The sequence below is a fragment of the Macaca nemestrina genome, chromosome 19 (assembly GCF_043159975.1).
Source record: "Macaca nemestrina isolate mMacNem1 chromosome 19, mMacNem.hap1, whole genome shotgun sequence".
Classification (NCBI taxonomy): domain Eukaryota; kingdom Metazoa; phylum Chordata; class Mammalia; order Primates; family Cercopithecidae; genus Macaca; species Macaca nemestrina.
The window spans coordinates 80,177,842-80,199,818 of NC_092143.1; the positions used below are offsets into that span (position 1 = coordinate 80,177,842).

Sequence of the window (21,977 nt, forward strand, 5' to 3'; positions counted from 1 at the left end):
TCACAAGGACAGAAAACCAAACACCGCATGTTCTCACTCATAGGTGGGAATTGAACAATGAGAACACTTGGACATAGGAAGGGGAACATCACACACCAGGGCCTGTCGTCGGGTTGGGTGGTGGGAGGGATAGCATTAGGAGACATACCTAATGTAAATGACGAGTTAATGGGTGCAGCACACCAACATGGCACATGTATACGTATGTAACAAATCTGCACGTTGTACACATGTACCCTAGAACTTAAAGTATAATAATAATAATAATAAAATAATAAAAATAAATAAATAAATAGGGTGCTCTGAGCATGTGCGTTTGTTTCTCTTGATAAATACCTAGGAGTATAGCATCTGTCTCATATGGCAGGTGAATGTTTAAGATTTTAAGAAAATGCCAAACTCTTTTCTAAAACTGTTTAACATTTTACATTCCCACCAGCAGTGTATGAGCGTTCCAGTTGCTCTATGTCGTCACCAGTACTTGGAATGATCAGTCGTTTTTGTTTTGTTTTGTTTTGCTTTGAGATGGAGTTTCGCTCTTGTTGCCCAGGCTGGCATGCGATGGTGCAATTTTGGGTCACCGCAACCTCCGCCTCCCAGGTTCAAGCGATTCTCCTGCCTCAACCTCCCAAGTAGCCAGGATTGCAGGCATGTGCCACCATGCCCGGTTAATTTTGTATTTTTAGTAGAAACGGGGTTTCTCCATGTTGGTCAGGTTGGTCTCGAACTCCCGACCTCAGGTGATCCGCCCGCCTCAGCCTCCCAGAGTGCTGGGATTACAGACATGAGCCACCATGCCTGGCCGGAATCATCAGTTTTAACTTTAGTTATTTTAATAGGTGGGTAGTGGTATCTTACTGGGGTTTTAATTTGCATTACTTTAATGTGTAGTGATGTTGAATATCTTTTCTATTGAATATTTGTTTGCTATTGGTATCTTCTTTAGTGAATCTTTGTTCAGATCTTTTGTCCATTTTCAAATTTTTTTCCTGAGTTTTGAAAGTGTTTACATATTCTACATACAAGCTATTTGTCAGATACAACTTGCAAATATTTTCTCTGAGCATGTAGCTTGGCTTTTCATTCACTGAACATTGTCTTTTGAAGAGCAGAAACTTTAAATGTTAATAAAGTCTAATTTATCCATTTTTTTTTTTTAACGGTCACGCTTTTGGTGTTGTATCTCAAAATCCTTTCATTAACCCAAGATCAGATAGATTTTCTTCTATTGTTTTTCTAGAAGTTTAATACTTTTAGGTTTTGCATTTACATCTGATTCACTCTGAGTAATGTTTTGATTATGGTGTAAGGTATGGAACAAAGTTCTTTTTTTCCACATGGATATCCAATTGTTTCTTAGGGAGCAATAATTTAGTCTTTCACTATTAAATATGATGTTAGCTGTCCATTTTTGAAGATGCCCTTTATCAGGTTGAGGACATTTCCTTCTATTTCTAGTTTGCCAAGAGTTTTTATCAGAGTGGCCGTGGTGTATTACTACTTGAAAGTGAGCTGTGATGGGTTAAATATGTCAAGTTGGTTGATTGTGTTTTTGAAGTATTCTATACACTTACTTTCTGTTTACTTGTTCTCCCAATTATGGAGAGAGGATCATAGAAATCTCTGACTATTACTGTAGATTTGTGTATTTCTCCCTGCAGTTTTAAAAGTCTTTTTTGAGACGGGGTCTCCCTCTGTCACCCAGACTGTAGTGCAGTAGCACAATCTCGGCTTACTGCAATCTCCACCTCCCAGGCTCAAGCAATTCTCCTGCCTCAGCCTCCCGAGTAGCTGGGATTACAGGTGTGCAGCACTACTGCCTGGCTAATTTTTGTATTTTTAGTAGAGATAGGGTTTCACCATGTTGGCCAGGCTGGTCTTACTCTTGACCTGAGGTGATCTGCTCACCTTGGCCTTCCAAAGTGCCAGGATTATAGGCGTGAGCCACTGTGCCCGGCCGTCCCTGCAATTATCTCAGTTTTCATTTCATATGTCTTTAAGCTCTGTTACTGTGTGCCTAAACATTTAGCATTATTCTGTCCTTTTTATGAATTGATGCTTTTATCATTACGAAATGATCTTCTTTTTCCCTTGTACTATTTTCTCAGAAATCTGCTTTATCTGGTACTAATATAGCCACTCCGTCTGTCTTTTGACTTGCATGGTGTATCTTTCCCCATTATTTTACTTTTAACTCCTTGTGTTTATGTATATAAAGTAGTGTCTCTTATTGGCAGCATATAGTTGAATCTTATTTATTTTTTATTATTGAGATGGAGTCTTTGTCACCCAGGCTGGAGTGCAGTAGTGCCATCTCAGCTCACTGCAACCTCTGCCTCCTGGGTTCAAATGATTATCCTGCCTCATCCTCCCCAGTAGCTGGAATTACAGGCATGTTCCACCATGCCCAGCTAATTTTTGTATTTTTGGTAGAGACGGGGTTTTGCCATGTTGGCCAGGCTGGTCTTGGACCCCCAACCTCAGGTGATCTGCCCACTTCAGTCTCTCAAAATGCTGGGATTACAGGCATGAGCCACCGTGCAAGGTCCTGAATCTTATTTTTTAATCCAATCTGAAAATCTTTGCCTTTGATTTAGGGTGTTTAGACCATTTACATTTAAAGTAATTGCTGAAATGATTTTATTAACTCTGTCATCTTGCCCTCTGTTTGGTATTTGACCCATGTTTCTTTATTCCTTTTTTCTTCTCTTCTGTTTTCCTTTGGTTTAACTGAATACCTTTTATGATTCTGTTTTACCTTCTTGTTGACTTATTAGCTATAACTGTTCTGGTATTTAAGTGATAAATTATAAATTTTATTTGTTCATTTATTTATTTATTGAGACAAGGTCTTATTCTGTCACCCAGGCTGGAGTGCAGTGGCTCTATCTGGGCTCACTGCAATCTCTGTCTCCCAGGCTCAAGCTATTCTCATGCCTCAGCCTCTTGAGTAGCTGGGATTACAGGCACCTACCACCATACCTGGCTAATTTTTGTGTTTTTGGTAAACATGACGTTTCACCTTGTTGGCCAGGGTGGTCTCAAACTCTTGACCTCAAGTGGTCCACCTGCCTTAGCCTTCCAAAGTACTGGAATACAGGCCTGAGTCATTGTGTCTGGCCAACTCTAAATTTTAGGGTTTATAGTATACATCTTTAACTTATCACTATCTACCTTTAAATAATATTATACCATTCATGTATAGTATTACAATAGTATACTTTCATTTCTTCCTTCTTAGTCTTTTTCCTTTTTTTTTGAGCTCTGAACCTTTTATTAGCCTCCTGCTCCCCAAAGGTTAGGAGGCTTCGGCTGGCTTAATACCTGAGAACTTTGGTGTCGTTGGTCTCAGACACTACTTTGCCATCCACTCTCTGGCGGTTGGTGGTCTTTTGGATGGTTTGCATGGAGTTGCTGCTGTACAGGGCATCACCAAGACTGAAGTCCTCGCCACCTTCCAGGAGGCAGCGGTAGGTGGCGATCTCAGCCTCCAGCTTGACCTTGATGTTCATCAGGGCCTCCTACTCCTGGGCCTGGCGCTGTCCCTCTGCCCAGGTCTGTGCCAGCTCTAACTCCAGGTGCAGCAGGATCCCGTTGAGCTGTTCCGTCTGTAGGATGTAGTGGGCCTCCACCTCCCTCAGGCTGTTCTCCAAGCTGGCCTTCAGATTTCTCATGGAGGCCAGGTCAGTCTCCAAAGACTGGACTGTACGTCTCAGCTCCGTGAGCGTCGTCTCAGCAGCTCCAACCTTGGCAGACTGCGTGGTGACCACTGTGGTGCTTTCCTCAATCTGCTGAGACCAGCACTTGTCCAGCTCCTCTCGGTTCTTCCGAGCCAGCTTGTCATATTGAGCCCAGATGTCTACCAGGATCTTGGCGAAGTCCTGAGATTTGGGGGCATCTACCTCCACGGTCAACCCAGAGCTGGCAGTCTGGGCTTGTAGACCTTTTACTTCCTCTTCATAGTTCTTTTTCATGAAGAGCAGCTCCTCCTTGAGAGCCTCGATCTCTGTTTCCACCTGCAGCCAAGTGACATTGCTGTCTTCGACGACCTTGCGGAGCCCATGGTGGTCGCTCTCCACAGACCGACGCATGGCCAGCTCTCTTATACTTGTCTCTAAAGTCATCAGCAGCCAGACAGGCATTGTCAATCTGCAGAACGATGCAGGCATTGCCCACAGTATCTGCGAAGATCTGAGCCCTGAGGTCCTTGATAGTCTTGAAGTAATGGCTCCAGTCTCTTGACCTGGGGTCCCTTCTTCTCCAAGTGCTCCCGGATTTCACTCTCCAGCCTCCGGTTCTCGGTCTCCAGGCTCCTCACTCTGTCTGGGTAGGAGGCCGGACAGTCATTCAGGCTTTGCATGTTCTCCTTCTCGTTCTGGATGCCTCCCATTCCTGCCAGATTCCCGGCCATCCCCACGGCCAGGCCCCCAGACACTATGCCACCCTGGAAGCTGGTGGAGCGGGACATGGAGATCTGGGAACCAGAGCTCCCGGCACCTGCACAGACGCTGGTGGCGCCTGGACAGAGCCCAGAGACCGGTAGTTGGTGCAGAAGGTGGAGCGAGTGGTGAAGCTCATGCTCTTCTGGGAGGAGGGCGAGAGGACAGGACTCAGGCTTTGCCGACGACGCTTTCTTAGTCTTAATGCTACTATTGTCAAAGATTTTGTTTTTATATATATTTTCCACAATGCATTTTTAGATAGTCATGTATCTTTCAAATATATTTAAATAATAATAAAATATTATATATTTACTCATTTAATGAACCATACATGGTGCTCTTTATTCCTTTGTGTAGATCTGAATTTCTACCTGTTATCAGGTTTGTTTTTTTTTTTTTTTTAAGTCAAAAGAACTTTTTATTATGGAAAATTTCAGAGTAGATAAAAGTAGAGAGAACAGTATAGTGAACAACGTATCTATTACCTACTTCCAGTGATTACCAACACTTTTGTACTTTTTATATTTTCTGGCGTGTGCATGTTTTATATATTAAAACAAATATAAAACAATTATGAAAATAAAATACCATGTGCCTAAGCCATACTGCAGAACTATGGAGATAAATCCTTGGGGTCTGAGCCCAGGAATCTGCATTTTAACAAACTTCTGCTCCAGTTGATATAATTTTACTTCTGCCTGAGGACTTTCTTTAATATTTCTTGTGTTGCATATGTGCTAGTGAAGATGTCTTTCAGCTTTTGTGCATCTGAAAAGTCTTTATTTCATCCTTATTTCAAAAAGATAACTATCACTGTGTAGAGAATTTTAGGTTAATACATTTTTAACTTCAGTTTGTTAAACACGTTACTCAACTTTCTTCTGGCTTGCATTGTTTTTCCAAATAATCTGCTGTTCGTATCTTGGTTGCTCTTTGTACATATGTCTTTTTTTTCCCTCTGACTGTTTTTACCTTTTGCTATTTATCTCTGGTTCTGATCAATTTTATTATGATGTGCATTGATGTAGAAACCCAAGGTCACAAAGGTTTAGTCCTTTATATTTTCTTCTAAGAGTTTTATAATTTTAATTCTTACATTTTGGTCTATGATATATTTTGAGTACATTTTTGCGTATTATGTGAAGAAAGGTCTAATTTCATCCTTTTGCATACGGATATGCAATTGTCTCAGCACCATTTGTTGAAAAGACTGTTCTTTCACCCTTGTGGAAAATCAGTTGATTGTAAATAAGGGTTTATTTTTCGACTCTGAATTCTAATCCATTTATATATATGTGTGTGTCTATCCCTATGCCAGTGCCACATTGTCTTAATTTCTGTATCATTGTAGTAAGTTTTAAAGTAAGGAAGTGAAATTCCTCCAAATTTGTTCTTTTTTTTTTTTTTTTTTTTTTTTGCACGCTGTTGCCCAGGCTGGAGTGCAGTGGCGCGATCTCGGCTCACTGCAAGCTCCGCCTCCTGGGTTCACGCCATTCTCCTGCCTCAGCCTCCTGAGTAGCTAGGACTACAGGCGCCCGCCACCGCGCCCAGCTAATTTTTTGTATTTTTAGTAGAGACGGGGTTTCACTGTGGTCTCGATCTCCTGACCTTGTGATCCGCCCGCCTCGGCCTCCCAAAGTGCTGGGATTACAGGCTTGAGCCACCGCGCCCGGCGAAATTTGTTCTTTTATTCAAGATTGTTTTGTTTACTCTGAGGCACTTTAAATTTCCATATGAATTTTATCACCTTGTCAATTTCTGCAAAGAAGCCAGCTAGGAGTTTAACAGAGATTATGTTGAATCTATAGATCAATTTAAAAATATATATTCTATCTTTTTATTTACTTTCTCTCTATGAGGAGACATTGTCATCATATCTTCCTTTATTATTTAATCATGGTTTTCTTCAGTTTTTAAAATGTATTTATAATGGCTGCTTTGAAATCAGTGAAATCTGACACCTGTGCCTTCTCACAGATAATTTCTGTTGTCTTCTCTTTTCTTTTTTTTTTCTGTTTATGGTTTATACTTTACTGGTGGTTGTTGTTTGGCATGAGTTATAATTTTGTTAAAAAAACAGACTTTTAGATGTTGTAGCAATTTTGCATACTGATTTTTCCCTTCCCTTCTTCCTTCCTAGGCTTGTTGCTATTTGCTTATTTATTTATTTAGTAAGTTGACTGTACTATTTTAGTGAAGTCTATTTCCCTCATAGTGTGAAGCTTCTGATGTCATTCTTCAGAGGACACAGCCTTGGTCACATGTACAGTCACCCTGGGATGACAGTAGTTTAGCAGGGCACTTCCAACTATCTCTTTCCTCAATCTTTCTGTTAAGCTGTCTGCCTTTGTTTGAATCACAAGCAGCTCTTAGGCTGTACTAATTACCAGTCGAATTCTTTATTGTGTTCAGTAGTATCCTATGGATTAATTTCTCCACTATTGGATCCTATTAAATTCAGACACATTTGCAGGGATAGTTTTTGAAGCCAGTCTTTGAGGTTTGTTCCGATTCTAGGAGGGTTCTTCTTAGCTCTCTCTTTTTTCAGTCTTCTCTGGTAAACTGGCTGGTCTATAATCTAGCTTGCTGCTCTCATGGAGCTACTGCTTCCTCTTAATTGCTTACGACCAAACTCTCCATTGTTTTTGAGAGTGGTCTTAGGCTTGAGCTCCCTGACACTGTGCTCCAAATAAAGTCAGTTTCTTTGGGGAGAGTTTTAGAGTTCTCTGTCCTTATGGCCTGACTCTCCCACTAGGAAAAATCTCTGAGTACCTGCTTCAGACCTGAGGGTAGGGACAGTGGGCCACTTTTCTTGGAGTAGCACCCTTGCTTTATGAGTGGGTTGGTGGATATCGGTGGTAGTCTCTGGTCTTCTCACCCTCTCTCTCCCAACATAAAACCACTACCAAGTGAGCAAATGAGGGCCAGGACATTCATGGGCCCAATATTGTCAGATTGCCATGACTATGGCAGCATCACCTTCCTATGAGTGAAGAAGGAGAGCCTCTGACTTTTTGGGTGGATTAACCTATAATTTAGCCTCTGTAACGAAGAACATGGAGAAAGAGGATGAGAGATGCTGGCAAACTTTCTCTCCCAGAAAGATACCCTGGCCCTTGACTGGGAGCTTTGAGGAAAAGGAGCCTCATCTTTTTGGCCATGCCTACCTAGGGCCAGGCTTCCGTCATGCTGAGCTGATGGGAAGGGAGGGAACAGGTTATGCCCAAGTGCCACAGAGTCTTGCTGTCTGCAGTGCAATTAGGTAGATTTTCTTGAATGTTTGTTTGTTTGCTGTATGACTTAGGACAAGTTTCAGAGACTTTCAGTCGTCCTTGATTTATAATTTTCACCAGTTTTGGTTGTTTCGTCAGGGGGTGAATCCATGGAGTGGTGGCCTCATGTCATAATTCTGGGTGTCATCTGACTGTTCATTTTTATGTACTTATTTATTTGAGACAGGGTCTCACTCTGTGACCCAGGCTGGAGTGCAGTGGCAATCACAGCTCACTGTAGCCTCAAATAACTGGGCTTAAGCTATCATCTCATCTCAGTCTCCTAAGTAGCTGGAACTATAGGCACACACCACCATGCCTGGATTAAATATATATATATATATATATATATATATATATATATATATATTTTTTTTTTTTTAGAAATGGAGTCTTGCTATGTTGCCCAGGCTGGTTTCAAGTTCCTGGCCTCTAGTGGTCCTCCCACCTCAGCCTCCCAAAGTGCTGGGATTATAGGCAGAAGCCACTGTGCCCCAGCCTGTTCATATTTTAAAATTCTCTTGTTCCTCTGGGTTTCATTATTGATAGTTCCGATTCTTATGTTTTCAAGTTCAGTAATCTTTTCTTACGTAATGTCTAGCTAGTCTTTATTTTATTTTTAAATTTGTTTTTCTTGGCGGGACCAATCAAGTAGTTAATTTGCCTTTAATTCTAGCGAGTGAATTTTTCATATTGAACATTGCAGTTTTCATCTATTTAGAAGCTTGATTTGAGTCTTTTTGATATTTTCCTTGTCTCTACTTACCTTTTGAACATATGTAATACAGTTTAGTGCCCTGTCTTCTAATTCTAACATCTGTGTCAGTTATGGATCAAATTTAATTTGTTTTTCTCATTATAGGTTGTATCCTCAGGGATCTTTGCTTAACTGGTAATTTTCGGTTGGATGCTAGACTTTATGAATTTTACTTCGTAGGGTGATGGACATTTTTTACGTTTATATAAATATTTGTTCTAGAACACAATTATCTTACTTGTAAACAATTTGATTTTTTCAGGTCTTTCTTTTTGAATTAGTTCAGCAGAACTGATTAGCATTTGGCCTAATTATTCCCTTTTACTATGTACCATCCCTTTAAAAGGAAAACTTTAGGCAAATTAAATTGAACACAGTTTAATTGAGCAAAGAATGATTCATGAACTGGGCATCCCCTAGAATCAGCAGCACAATTCCAGGGCCACCATGTGGCCGGATAACATTTATAGACAGAAAAAGGGCAGTGACCTACGGAAAATGGAGGCGAAGCACAGAAGCAGCTGGCTGGCTACACCTTGGCACTTGGTTAAACATGGGTTCAACACTTGGCTGCCTTTGAGTGGCCAAAATTTGGCTGCTATAATTGGCTGAGGCTCGGCTACTTGTTACAGGAGTGGGTTACAATCTGGTCACATGTCCAGTTAGGTTACATTTCTCTGTGTATGGAAAAACATTTAGCCTGAACTTAAAATATGGAAGGAGGTAGCTTTAGGCTTCACTTAGTTTAACACTACTACTGTCGATGAACTATGAGGTTTTCTGGTCTGGCTGGTGGGAATAAGCACTATTCCTTGCTCTGAGTGAGCACTGTAAACCTCCATTCCTTTCAGGTGGTTCTCTCCCTTGTCTCTGATGACTCCTGCGCACGAATGTGCTGGTCAGTAGGTCCTCTGATGAATACTCAAGGATCCTCTGCAGATCTCTCAGTTCTCTCTTGACGGAGCTCTCTCTTCTCTGGGGCTGATTCCCAAGCACTCTGGCCGCCTTGATCTCCCGACTCTCACCTCTGTCTCCGCAAGTCAGGGATCCACCAGGCTTTTCCTGTGTTCTCCACTCTGCACCACAGCCTGGAAACTGTCTTAAGGCCACAAGATGGGGCAGTAGCTTAGGGATCACTGATTGTCCTTTGTTGCCTAAATCCATGGTTTGAAACATTTTTTTTTAAAGTCTCATCTTTTGTTGTTGTTACTGTTTCAGGCAAGAACACAAATCTGGCCCCTGTTACTGTATTTTCACCAGAGGAAGGAGTCTAGAGTCCCCCTTTCAATGTCTAAATTTCTCTCAACCCAGCAAATGGAACTACATTAGATCTACATGCTGGTAAGAAAGCAAAAAGCATAATAGTAAGATTATTTTATGTATAATAAGAAAAGCACTTAGACAAACACATTACTTTAAGATGTCAAAAACCAAGTGCAAATAGCTGCTCTGGATAAATTCTAACCTCTCCCGGTAGGCTGCATTTTCTGGAAAGATCTCCCCAGCCGAAGGAAGAAAAGGGATATAGTAATCACCTAAAACATTCAATAAGAACAGGCACCACTGTCTCAAACTTCCTTTTTATTTGTGGCGTGTCCTTCCTCTCTCTCTCCCTCCTTCTCTCCTAAAATTGCCGTATCTCGAACTGGCTTTAGGGCAACAAGGAAGACTAAAGTGTTTATGTTAGTAGCTGAGAATTTGGTTTTATTTCAAGCGTATCTCTTTTTTTTTTTTTTTTTTTTTTAAATTTTTTTTTTTTTGAGACGGAGTCTCGCTCTGTCTCCCAGGCTGGAGTGCAGTGGCGCGATCTCCACTCACTGCAAGCTCCGCCTCCCGGGTTCACGCCATTCTCCTGCCTCAGCCTCCCGTGTGGCTGGGACTACAGGCGCCCGCCACCCCGCCCGGCTAATTTTGTATTTTTTTTTTTGTAGAGACGGGGTTTCATCGTGTTAGTCAGGATGGTCTCGATCTCCTGACCTCGTGATCCGCCCATCTCGGCCTCCCAAAGTGCTGGGATTACAGGCATGAGCCACCGCGCCCGGCCTCAAGCGTATCTCTTTAACTAAAATAATACTATGAAAGCAAAACATATCAGTGTTTCAAAATGTTTCCGTTTCAAAACCCAAACAACAGTCTTTGAATACTTAACTTTCATAATCCTGTTTTTACCAGACACTGGAAAACATTGAAACCAAACCAATCCCCCAGAAATGTGTTCCTAACCACAACTCCGTGTAGGCAGACAGACAGAAGTTATGTCAGTTCCTGGAAAAGAAAGGCTTAGGCGCCACGTTTAACCATTTCACCTTCTTGGTTCGTTCGTTCTTGGTCTGTCTCTCTTCAGAGGTAGTGAAGGTAGGAAGAGACATGTCCGTCCTCTTTCTGCCTCGGTTCGGACTGGGCTTCTGGACTCTTACTGGTCTGCCCTGGGTTTCCTGGAGGCCTTTCTCTGGCTCCAAATCTCTTCTCAGCTGTGCCCAGAAAGAGTGGTTCTCCCTGGGTTCTTTCCATGTTGACCTGACCCCAGCAGAGCTGGAGGCTTAGCTGCAATGTGCACTGTGACGTGGTGAAGAACTCCCCTTGTGTCCTATTTTAAGACTCCTCTCCCATGGTTCCCGGTTCTGGGTGCCCTCTGCTCTAAGTGTTGCACTCCAGGGGACTCCTGCTCTCTGCACAGTCCACATGCACTGCAGGAGATGCCCAGATCCAGCCTCTTCGTTTGCATGTGGCTACAACTGTGGTGGGTAAATCTCAGGAGTGGTGTCCTGGTCAGCTCCTGCAGTGGAGGCAGGAGAGGCAGAGAAGGCCAGCCTGTAGACAGACAGAACAGAAGCGAAAAAGGAGGAGGCCTTTGCACTTCTAAAGCAAGCCCCTCTCTGATATCCAGATGTTTTATCTCCTTGACGTTAGGAGATATCATTGAAGCTGCTCGATAACTATCTCCTCCCAGCTACCATTTTTTCTGGCCTAATCTAGCTGTCCAGTTGGTTCCTTATTACATGGCACAGTTACTATTTTTAAAAAATCAATTCTAATTGCTTGGGGGAAGTTAATAATGTAATATTTTCTACGTTTTGAAAGTTATGTGCTAGGCCGGGAGTGGTGGCTCACGCCTGTAATCCTAGCACTTTGGGAGGCTGAGGATGGCGGATCACCTGAGGTCAGGAGTTCAAGACCAGCCTGATGAAACCCTGTCTCTACTAAAAATACAAAAATTAACCGGGCATGGTGTTGCGTATCTGGAACCACAGATACTCGTGAGGCTGAGGCTGAAGAATCACTTGAACCCGGGGGGCGGAAGTTGTAATGAGCCAAGATCATGCCACTGCACTCCAGCTTGGGTGACAGAATGAGACTCCATCTCAAAAAAAAAAAAAAGTTATGTGCTAGAAAAGTGCTGTCCAATAAGAATACAATGTGAGGCCGGGAGCAGTGGCTAACGCCTGTAATCCCAGCACTTTGGGAGGCCGAGGTGGGTGGATCACGAGGTCAGGAGATCGAGACCATCCTGGCTAACACAGTGAAACCCCGTCTCTACTAAAAATACCAAAAATTAACCAGGCGTGGTGGCGGGCACCTGTAGTACCAGCTACTCGGGCAGGAGGCTAAGGCGGGAGAATGGCGTGAACCCAGGAGGCGGAGCTTGCAGTGAGCCGAGACTGTGCCACTGCACTCCAGCCTAGGTAACAGAGTGAGACTCAATCTCAAAAAAAAAAAAAGAATACAATGTGAGTCATATATTACTTTAAATTATCTAGTAGCCACATTTGGAAAAGTAAAATGAAGCAGGTTAAACTCATCTTAATAATGTATTTTACTTAACCCAATATATTCAAGATGAGAAAAAACATCTGGGCCTTCAAACTGTGTTCTATGATCAGTTCTTCTTTTAGAGACAGTTCTCACTCTGTCGCCCAGGCTGGGGTGCAGTGGCACAATCACGGCTCACTGTAGCCCTGACCTCCCAGGCTCAATTGATCCTCCCCTCTCAGCCTCCTGAGTAGTTGGGATCACAGGCGCCTGTCACTGCCTGGCTAGGTTTTTTTTCTGTAGTGACAGAATCTCCCTGTGTTGTCCAGGCTGGTCTCAATTTCCTGGGCTCACATGATTCTCCTGCCTCGGCCTCCCAAATTGCTGGGATTACTGGTGTGAGCCACCACACAGAGCCCTACAATTAATTCTTGTCAACGTAAACTTTTGTATCCAAGACATTAGTTATAACATGCAAATACAGTGATTTATTAGCCTGAATCCTTATTCTGGTTTTTGTAAATACATTGTTGCTGATGAATATTAAAGAAACTCATGAATACCTCTTAGCAGAACTTTGGGCGATTGCTTAGAAGTGCTGTGATAGTTTCCACCATGGAAATAAGGGTGAAGGAGAAGAGTTGTTCATAGCGACTGGTGAGTGTCTCATCAGCTCTCTCTTCACTCCCTGGCTAGAAGCCACTAGGTGAATATCAGTGCCTTGAATTATGGAATTGGGGCCAAATAATCCAATCCTACAGTAGGAAGAAGGAATTTAGTGTAGTAAAAAGAACACCAGAGGCTGGGGACTGTGGCTCGTGTCTATAATCCCAGCACTTTGGGAGGCCAAGGCAAGCAGAAGTAAGGAGTTCGAGACCAGCCTAGCCAACAGGGTGAAACCCTGTCTCTACTAAAAATACAAAAATTAGATGGATATGATGGCACAAGCCTGTAATCCCAGCTACTCCGGAGGCTGAGGCAGGAGAATTGCTTGAAGCCGGGAGGTGGAGGTTGCAGTGAGCTGAGATTGTGCCATTGCACTCCAGCCTGGGCTACAAGAGCGAAAATCTGTCTCAAACAAAACAAACGAAAACAACAAAAACCACTAGAATTTTCGTCAGAAGAAATTGTATGCTAGTCCTGTTTCTGTGTGACCAAAGGTAATTACTAATTGCACCCTCTGAACTTCTGCATCCTCAACTAAAACATGTGGATGCCAGACTGGGCAACATGGCAAAACTCTGTCTCTACAAAAAATTACAAAAATTAGCCGGGTGTGGTGGTGTGTGCCTGTAGTCCTAGCTACTCGGGAGGCTGAGGTGGGAGGATCACTTGAGCCCGGTGAGCGGAGGCTGCAATGAGCAGAGATTGCACCACTATAGTCCAATCTGGGTGATGGAGTGAGACCAAGTCTCAAAATAATACTACTAATAAAAACAAATACAACATGTGGATGCTTCACGGGCTTGCTGGAGGGGTTAATGACCTCACAGATTCAAAAGCAGTTGACATGTAGTGGATGTTCAATAAACATTCTCCTTATCCCTTTCATAACTGAGACACGAGGACTATACACATTACAATCTACATTTTTCTAGATATAAATTTTTGTTCACAGAGTTGTTGAATATATAGTATCTTCAATGGCATATTCTAATAAGAGGTGATACATCATCGGAGGACCTTGATTCAAATCCCACCTGCCATTTGCAAAATATTTGTCCCCTTGAGGTATCTGAAATTTGCTTTCTCATCTCCAAACAGCAATATGTTACTAGCTTCCCCACGGGGTTACTGTGAGGGTTAAAAGTGATGCACATGCGCGTCAGGGGATTTGTTTGCAAGTGAAAAGCTCAACCTCGACAAGCCTAAGCTCCGAGGGGGAATTTATTGGCACGTGCTGAGGCAAAGCAGAGGAGATCCAGTCCTGGGGAAGAACTGCAACCTTGGACTTAGACACTCTATTCCCTCTGTCTCTCAGATCTGTAACTAGGTGTTGGCACTTCTGTTCTGCTGAAACAGTTACCAAGAAAAGGGCTAGACCTGGGTTCTCGAGGCTTAAAACTCTCCACTATGAATGCTGTCTCCTCGAGTTTTCACAGCCTGGACCGTGCGCCCTAAAGCAGCTTTCAGGCGCATGCGCCATCCCTCTCCTCCCATGCGGGATGTGGGTGTGGTCATCACAGACCTTCCCACCTCTCTGAAATGGGGAAATGGAAGCCACACTGAGCTCTCTTGGACTGACTTGGATGTATCAATTCTTTCGCTCCTCAGTGTGCGTTCTTTCTCAACAGATGCATCGCTGAGAGACTAACCTGGAGGTTCAATCCCACTGAGTTATCGACTCTGCGTTCAGTCATGCCCTTGCCCTTATGTAGATAAATCCAAGTCAGCCTGTTCAGTTTTTCTTATGCATAAGAGAAAAAATATACAGTCATGCATTGCTTACCAATGGGAATACGATCTGGGAAACGTGTCCTTAGGCGATTTTATCATTGTGCGAACATCATAGAGTGTACTTAGGCAAACCTAGATAGTACTATGCGGTATAGCCTACAGCTCCTAGACTACAAACCTGCAGCAGATTACTGTCCTGAATACTGTGGGCAGTTGTAACACAGTGGTGAGTATTTGCGCATCTAAGCATATCTCAACATAGGAAAAGTGCAGTAAAAATACAGTATTATAATTTTGGGAACACCGTCATTTATACAGCCCATTGTTGATTAAAACGTTGTTATGTGGTGAATTACTACATACATGCATATGTTTATCTATTATTTATAAATGCATCGTGAATGATTTTTCTTCTGGCTCATTGAAATCCCTGAAACTCATTTTTAAAAAAATTTTACTTCAAGTTCTGGAATACATGTGCAGAATGTGCAGGGTTGTTACATAGGTATACATGTGCCATGGTGGTTTGCTGCACCGATCAACCCATCACCTAGGTTTTAAGCCCCGAATGCATTAGCTATTTGTCCCGATGCTCTCCCTCCCCTTGGCCCTCCCCCAACAGGCCCCAGTGTGTGCTGTTCCCCTCCTCATGTCTATGTGTTCTCATTGTTCAGCTCCCACTTATAAGTGAGTACATGTGGTGTTTGGTTTTCTGCTCCTGTGTTAGTTTGCCAAGGATGATGGCTTCCAGCTTGATCCATGTCCCTGCCAAGTACATGATCTCATTCTTTTTTATGACTGCATAGTATTCCGTGGCATATATACACCACATTTTCTTTATCAAGTCTATTATTGATGAATCCCTGAAATTGTTATTAATTCTTATTAAGTTTAGCCTAAAGCTGCCTCCTAACTTATTTTAAGTGAAGCCTGAAGGTTTATCCACACATAGTGACCTATGAGTAAACAAGACTCTAACCTATTTTGGTAACAATTGGCCAAGTGTCTGCCAATCGCAGGCAGCCAACTGTTCAAACTGTGTTCAAGTAACACAACCTCCAAGCTGTGAGCGGTCTGGCTATTTCTGTACCTCCCTTCCATTTCTGTATATCACTTTGGTTTTTCTGTCTACATGTGTTACCCAATCATGTGGCAGCCCTGGAGTTGCTCTGAGGGTTCTGGGGGCTGCCTGATCTATGAATCATTCGTTGCTCAGTTAAACATTGTTCAATTTAATTTGTCTAAAGTTTCTCTTTAAACATTAATTTTTTTTTTTTTTTTTTGAGACAGGGTCTCATTCTGTCACCCAGACTGGAGTGTAGTGGTGCAATCTCAACTCACTGCAACCTCTGCCTCCCAGGTTCAAGCAATTCTCCTGCCTCAGCCTCCCAAGTAGCTGGGACTATAGGCACACACCACCATGCCTGGCTAATTTTTTGTATTTTTAGTAGAGATGGGGTTTCACCATGTTGGTCAGGCTGGTCTTGAACTCCTGACCTCACGTGATCCATCTTCCTCGGCCTCCCAAAGTGCTGGGATTACAGGCGTGAGCCACTTTGCCTGACCTTTTTAACATTAATTTATTTTCTTTCTTCTTTTCTCTTCTTTCTTTTCTTTCTTTCTTTCTCTTTCTTTCTTTCTTTTCTTTCTCTCTCTTTCTTTCTCTTTCTTTCTTTCTTTCCTTCCTTCCTTCTTCTTTCTTTCTTTCTTCTTCTTTCTTTCTTTTCTTTTTTTTTGAGATGGAGTCTCACTCTGTTGCCCAGGCTGGAGTCCAGTGGTACGATCTTGGCTCACTGCAACCTCTGCCTCCCGGGTTCAAGCAATTCTCCTGCCTCAGCCTCCCAAGTAGCTGAAACTACAGGCACATGCCACCATGCCTGGCTAATTTTTTGTATTTGAGTAGAGATGAGGTTTCATCGTGTTGCCCAGGCTGGTTGTGAACTCCTGAGCTCAGGCAATCCACCCACCTCAGCCTCCCAAAGTGCTGGGATTACAGGTGTAAGCCACTGCGCCTGGCCTTTGTTTTTATTTTTCAAGACAAAGTCTCATTCTGTTGACCAGGCTGGAGTGGGGTGGCACAATCACAGCTCACTGCAGCCTTGACCTCACTGGGCTCAGGTGATCCTCCCAGCTCGCCTCAGCTGGGACCACAGGCACATGCCACCGTGCCCTGCTAATTTTTTTTTTTTTTTTTTGTAGAGATAGAGTTTCACAACGTTGCCCAGGCTGGATGAATAACTTTGGTTATTTCTTGCATATATCATGGTATTTAAAGTCCCAAGCTTTGGATCTAGGACAAATGTGACTTTCAATCCTGGTTTCATTGCTGCCTCACTGACATTTCAGGTTAACTCTCCCTTCAGGCTTGGTTTCCCTACTGAATTACCTCACATATGATCTGATTTGCTCCAACAGTCCTGTGAAGTATTAATAACCACAATTTATGCAGAGACATCTGGAGCACATATGCTTGCTGATTGGTTTCATTATTTATTTGTATGTTCATTCTGGCCATGACCCGTCTCCCAGAGAAGCCAAAATCCCAAACTCCTATAAGAAATCAATAATATGTAAAAAAACAAAGCAAAACAAAGACACCTAAAATTGAATATAGACAGAAACAAATAAATCTAACTGTACATCAAATGATTACATAACCACACAGAAAGAATAAATAACTAAATTAGCCTCTGAACCCTGTGCTCTGATTGTATAGCCTTGGTAGATAGACAGAAAAAAAACACGGTGGAGAAATTTTGAATTTACTTGTTAGTTTCATTGTTGGAAGCGGCATTGGTTGAGTGATACTGAAATTATTTTCTGTGTATTGAGGGATAGATAAGTTACATGTTGTAGGGAGCCAGGGTTCTCACTGAGGGGAGAGGGAAATACCAGTAGGTCATGGGGAAAGGTGAGAAAGAAGAGCTGTGACTGTCCTAGTGTGGGCTCCTGACTGTTGTTTTAAATCTTATCCATTGAAAGGCCTACATACCCTCTCCAATATCACTGAAATACCTAGCACGAAAATCTTGATGTCTAAATACCATTTCCCATTAAGGGGAATCATAGGTCCTTAGAGAAGTAGCTGACAGCTATAGCTGACAGGTAAAGTAAAAGGTGATCTGAAACACTTTTTTTTTTTTTTTTTTTTTTTTTTTTTTAAATTGAGACAGAATCTCACTGTGTCACCCAGGCTGGAGTGCAATGGTGAGATCTTGGCTCATTGCAATCTCTACCTCCTGGGTTCAAGCGATTCTCCTGCCTCAGCCTCCCGAGTAGCTGGGATTACAGGCACCTGCTATCATGCCTGGCTAATTTTAGTATTTTTGTAGAGATGGGGTTTCACCACGTTGGCCAGGCTGGTCTTCAACTCCTGACCTGAGGTGATTCGCCTACCTCAGCCACCCGAAGTGCTGGGATTACAGGTGTGAGCCACTGCACCCGGCCCTGAAACCTTTACTATGTCAGATACATATTACTTACCAAGGGAAAAGGTACCTTTACAATGAGAAATCTAGCAGACACATCTTAACCCAGTCAGCTTCACCAACAATGGGATAAATTTACCTCTGTGCTCCCTGCTATGATACAATGGGAAGGATATGATATTACCTTTGCAGTATTCTTGCCAAAATGTTAACCTAAATCTTATTAGGAGGAAACAAGCAGTCAAATACAGACTGTGTGACACTCTATAAGACAACTAGCTCTTTAAACATGTTAAAATGTTGGAAGATAAAACAAGCTATGAAATTTTTCAAGATTAAAAGAGATTCTGGCCGAATGCGGTGGCTCACGCCTGTAATCCTGTAATCCTAGCACTTTGGGAGGCCAAGGTGGACAGACCACCTGAGGTCAGGAGTTCAAGACCGGCCTGGCCAATATGGTGAAACCCCATCTCTACTAAAAATACAAAAAATTAGCCGGGTGTGGTGGCGGGCTCCTGTAATCCCAGCTACTTGGGAGACTGAGGCAGGAGAATTGCTTGAACCCAGGAGTCAGAGGTTGCAGTGAGCCGAGATCGTGCCACTGGGCAGCCCAGTGCACTCCAGCCTGGGTGCAACGGAGCGAGACTCTGTCTCAAATAAACAAACAAACAAATAAATAAATAAAATGAGATTCAAAGAGACATGATAAATGCTAGATCCTTGATTGGATCTTGGCTCAACCATAACAAAAAAACTTTAAAGACTATTATTAGGACAGTTGGAGAAACGTGACTATAGAGTGTCTATTAGATGACATTAATTAATGTATTAATGTCAACGTGAAATATCTTGGGAGTGATAATGTTACTATAGTTTTAGACGAGAATGTTTATGTTTACGGGACATACATGCTGAAGTACTTAGGAGTGAAATGTGATGAGAACTCGAATTTACTTGTAAAAGGTTCAACCAAAAATGTATGTGTGGTTTAGCCATATATCTATATCTATACAGAGAGAAAGAGAAAGCAAAGGTGGCAAATGCTATCAATTGGTAAAGGGTATCTGAATGGTTTGTTCTATTTTTTCCATTCCTCTGTAGCTTTGAAAATTTTCAAAATAAAAAGTTGGGCAAAACTCCAAGGTGACTTCTGGTGTAATACTGCCAATACCACCAATCTCCTTTCTGGCAGCAGCCGCCTGGCTAGAACATTAGAGTCCAGAGAGAGGCCATATTGCTTTTCCCTGCTTGTTCGCATAAAGTTTTAAGACAGACTGTAAAGTTTGTTGGAAATAAAGTTCAGTCCTAGAGTCCAGAATCCAGAGTTGGAAAAGGGCTTGAAGTCGTATAGTTCAGTAGTTCCAGACTCTTGGATTTTATACACTAATATAAGTTAAAAAGATACGTATATACACACACACACAGAACAAAATAACACAAAAAATGAAGGGACTGACATTAAGTTGCTAATCCATCTTGTCTAGGAATGACTGACATAACAATTTTTAAAAACCCATCTATCATTCTGTTTTTATACTTATGTCATTAAAAATGTTTTTTTTTTTTTTTTTTTTTTTTGATACGGAGTCTTGCTCTGTCTCCCAGACTGGAGTACAGTGGCCGGATCTCAGCTCACTGCAAGTTCGGCCTCCCGGGTTCCCACCATTCTCCTGCCTCAGCCTCCCAAGTAGCTGGGACTACAGGCGCCCGCCACCGCGCCCAGCTAGTTTTTTGTATTTTTTAGTAGAGACGGGGTTTCACCATGTTAGCCAGGATGGTCTCGATCTCCTGACCTCGTGATCCGCCCGTCTCGGCCTCCCAAAGTGCTGAGATTACAGGCTTCAGCCACTGCGCCCGGCCAAAACTGTCATTTTTAACCACAAAAAGGCAATCTATTATTCTCAGAGTTAAGTTTTTAAAAAATTGGCAACATTCAGCCCTGTGAACACACACCTTTGTCCTTCTTCCCTTCCTTCTTTCCTTCCTTTACTGACAAATAAAAACTGTATATAGTTACAGTGTACAACATGATGTTTTGATATATGTATACATTGTGGAATGGTGAAATCAAGCTAATATATCCTTTACTTCACATGCCTATCGGTTTTTTTTTTTTTTTTTGGCGGGGGTGAGACTATTTAAGATCTATTCCAAGCGGTGTTCAAGCGTAAGATCCACTGCGATTAGCTCTGTAGTCAGTACGTTGTCCAGCAGGGTGGGTCAGGCTGGACAGGAAAGGGGTGGCGGGCTGCTGAGTCACCACATAGGTTCTGGGGAGCAATTCTTCCTGTGGGGGTCATGTGGCTGACGTCCTGACAGGTGGCAAGTCTGTCCCTACAGGAGGAGGACAGCTAATTCCTCTCCCCAGAACCTCTTCCACCCGGACATCTCTGTCAAGAGTGAGTCGTCCGGGCATGGTGGCTCACACCCGTAATCACAGCACTTCGGGAGGCTGAGGCGGGAGGATCACTGGAGGTCAGGAGTTCAAAACCAGCCTGGTCAACATGGTGAAACCCTGTCTCTACTAAAAATATAAAAAATTAGTGGGACGTGGTGGTGAGTGTCTACAATCTCAGCTATTCGGGAGGCTGAGGCAGGAGAATTGCTTGAACCCGAAAGGTGGAGGTTGCAGTGAGCTGAGATTGCGCCACTGCATTCCAGCCTGGGTGACAAAGTGAGATTGTCTCAAAAAAAAAAAAAAAAAAGAGTGAGCCACTCCTTTAGATGAGTTGGGATGAGCTGCTCTGTTGCGTCCACTCTTTGATTGTTACTCTGCCATCTGGAGCACCTCAGAATTGAGAGGCACCTCAGTTTTGCCCCCAAGTAAGGTCAGGTATGAATATGAAAAGCAGCAAACCAGGAACTGATCTTTCTCTTCTTTGACGAGTATGCTTGCACTATTTGAAGGTTGCTGTTACGCTTTTCTTAATCCTCTCCAGACGGAACACACCAGTCTTTCAAAGATTCTTCTTAGTCTGGTGACTGGTGATTTGTTACATTTTTCTTGGTCAACCACAAGGTGCCAGGACTAGCGTGGTGCTAGGGTTACCTGTGGGGCCCTGTGGTGTCTCCAAGGCATTGTAGTGACATGCTCAGTGAAGGGAACGTGTCAGGCATTTCATGGGTGGCTCAGAGATCCTCAGCGAGGGGATGTGGCTATCTTCATGAGAGGCACGAAGGACAGCTGCGTCCTCAGACTCTTGCTCCCACAGGGTCACACGTCTGTTTCTCTCTCTGCACATTTGGCTGCAGGCCCTCTCTTGCCTCACGCCTGAGACCTGCCCCACAGCTCCTGAGTCTGCATCACCTTAGTTCCAGTTGCACATAGAAGCCAAGTGGACCCTCAGGACCTCAGGTCCAAATCCCCGCAAAAGAATTTCACTGGTCTACCTCGGATCAGACATCTACCCACGCCTACCTGTGGCCAGTTGGGGTAGTAGTAAAGCAGTATCTGCCAGGTCTCCAGCCCCACCCTCCCCCACTTTTTTTTTTTTTTTTTAGGATGAACATTCTTCAGAGGAAAGAGTTTTTCTGAACTGGGCAGAGTCTTCATGAAAGCATCTGCTATAAGATTCTTTAACTTATGACTGTAAATACAGAAAAAGGAATACATCAGAAAAAATGAACTCACTTTGGAGTGGCACACTCAGTGTATCAAACAATGAGACAGAAACGCCACACGCAGTCTGTGGCTGGCCGCGACGGCGGCTGGGCGGATGACAGCTGTCCCGCCCTTCCTGCTAAGCCTGTCTTTCCTCTTGCTTAATCTCTGCTGGGGTCTGACATGCCGATCTCTGCTGGAGTGGGCCCGGGCGTTCGGATTAAAACAAATTTCAGGGATTTCCATAGACACTTCATCTGTACATTCTCAAAAAGCACTCAACCGTTGTCTCCTTAGTTCTAGTTAGCGCGTGTGGGAGCTATGTCGCAA

The 21,977-nt window shown here is 43.1% G+C and overlaps 1 pseudogene; it reads right to left on the reverse strand.

Moving 5' to 3' along the window:
• Positions 1-3,139: 3,139 nt before the first annotated feature.
• Positions 3,140-4,578, reverse strand: LOC105478961 (keratin, type I cytoskeletal 18 pseudogene; annotated as a pseudogene).
• Between the last annotated feature and the right edge of the window lie 17,399 nt (positions 4,579-21,977).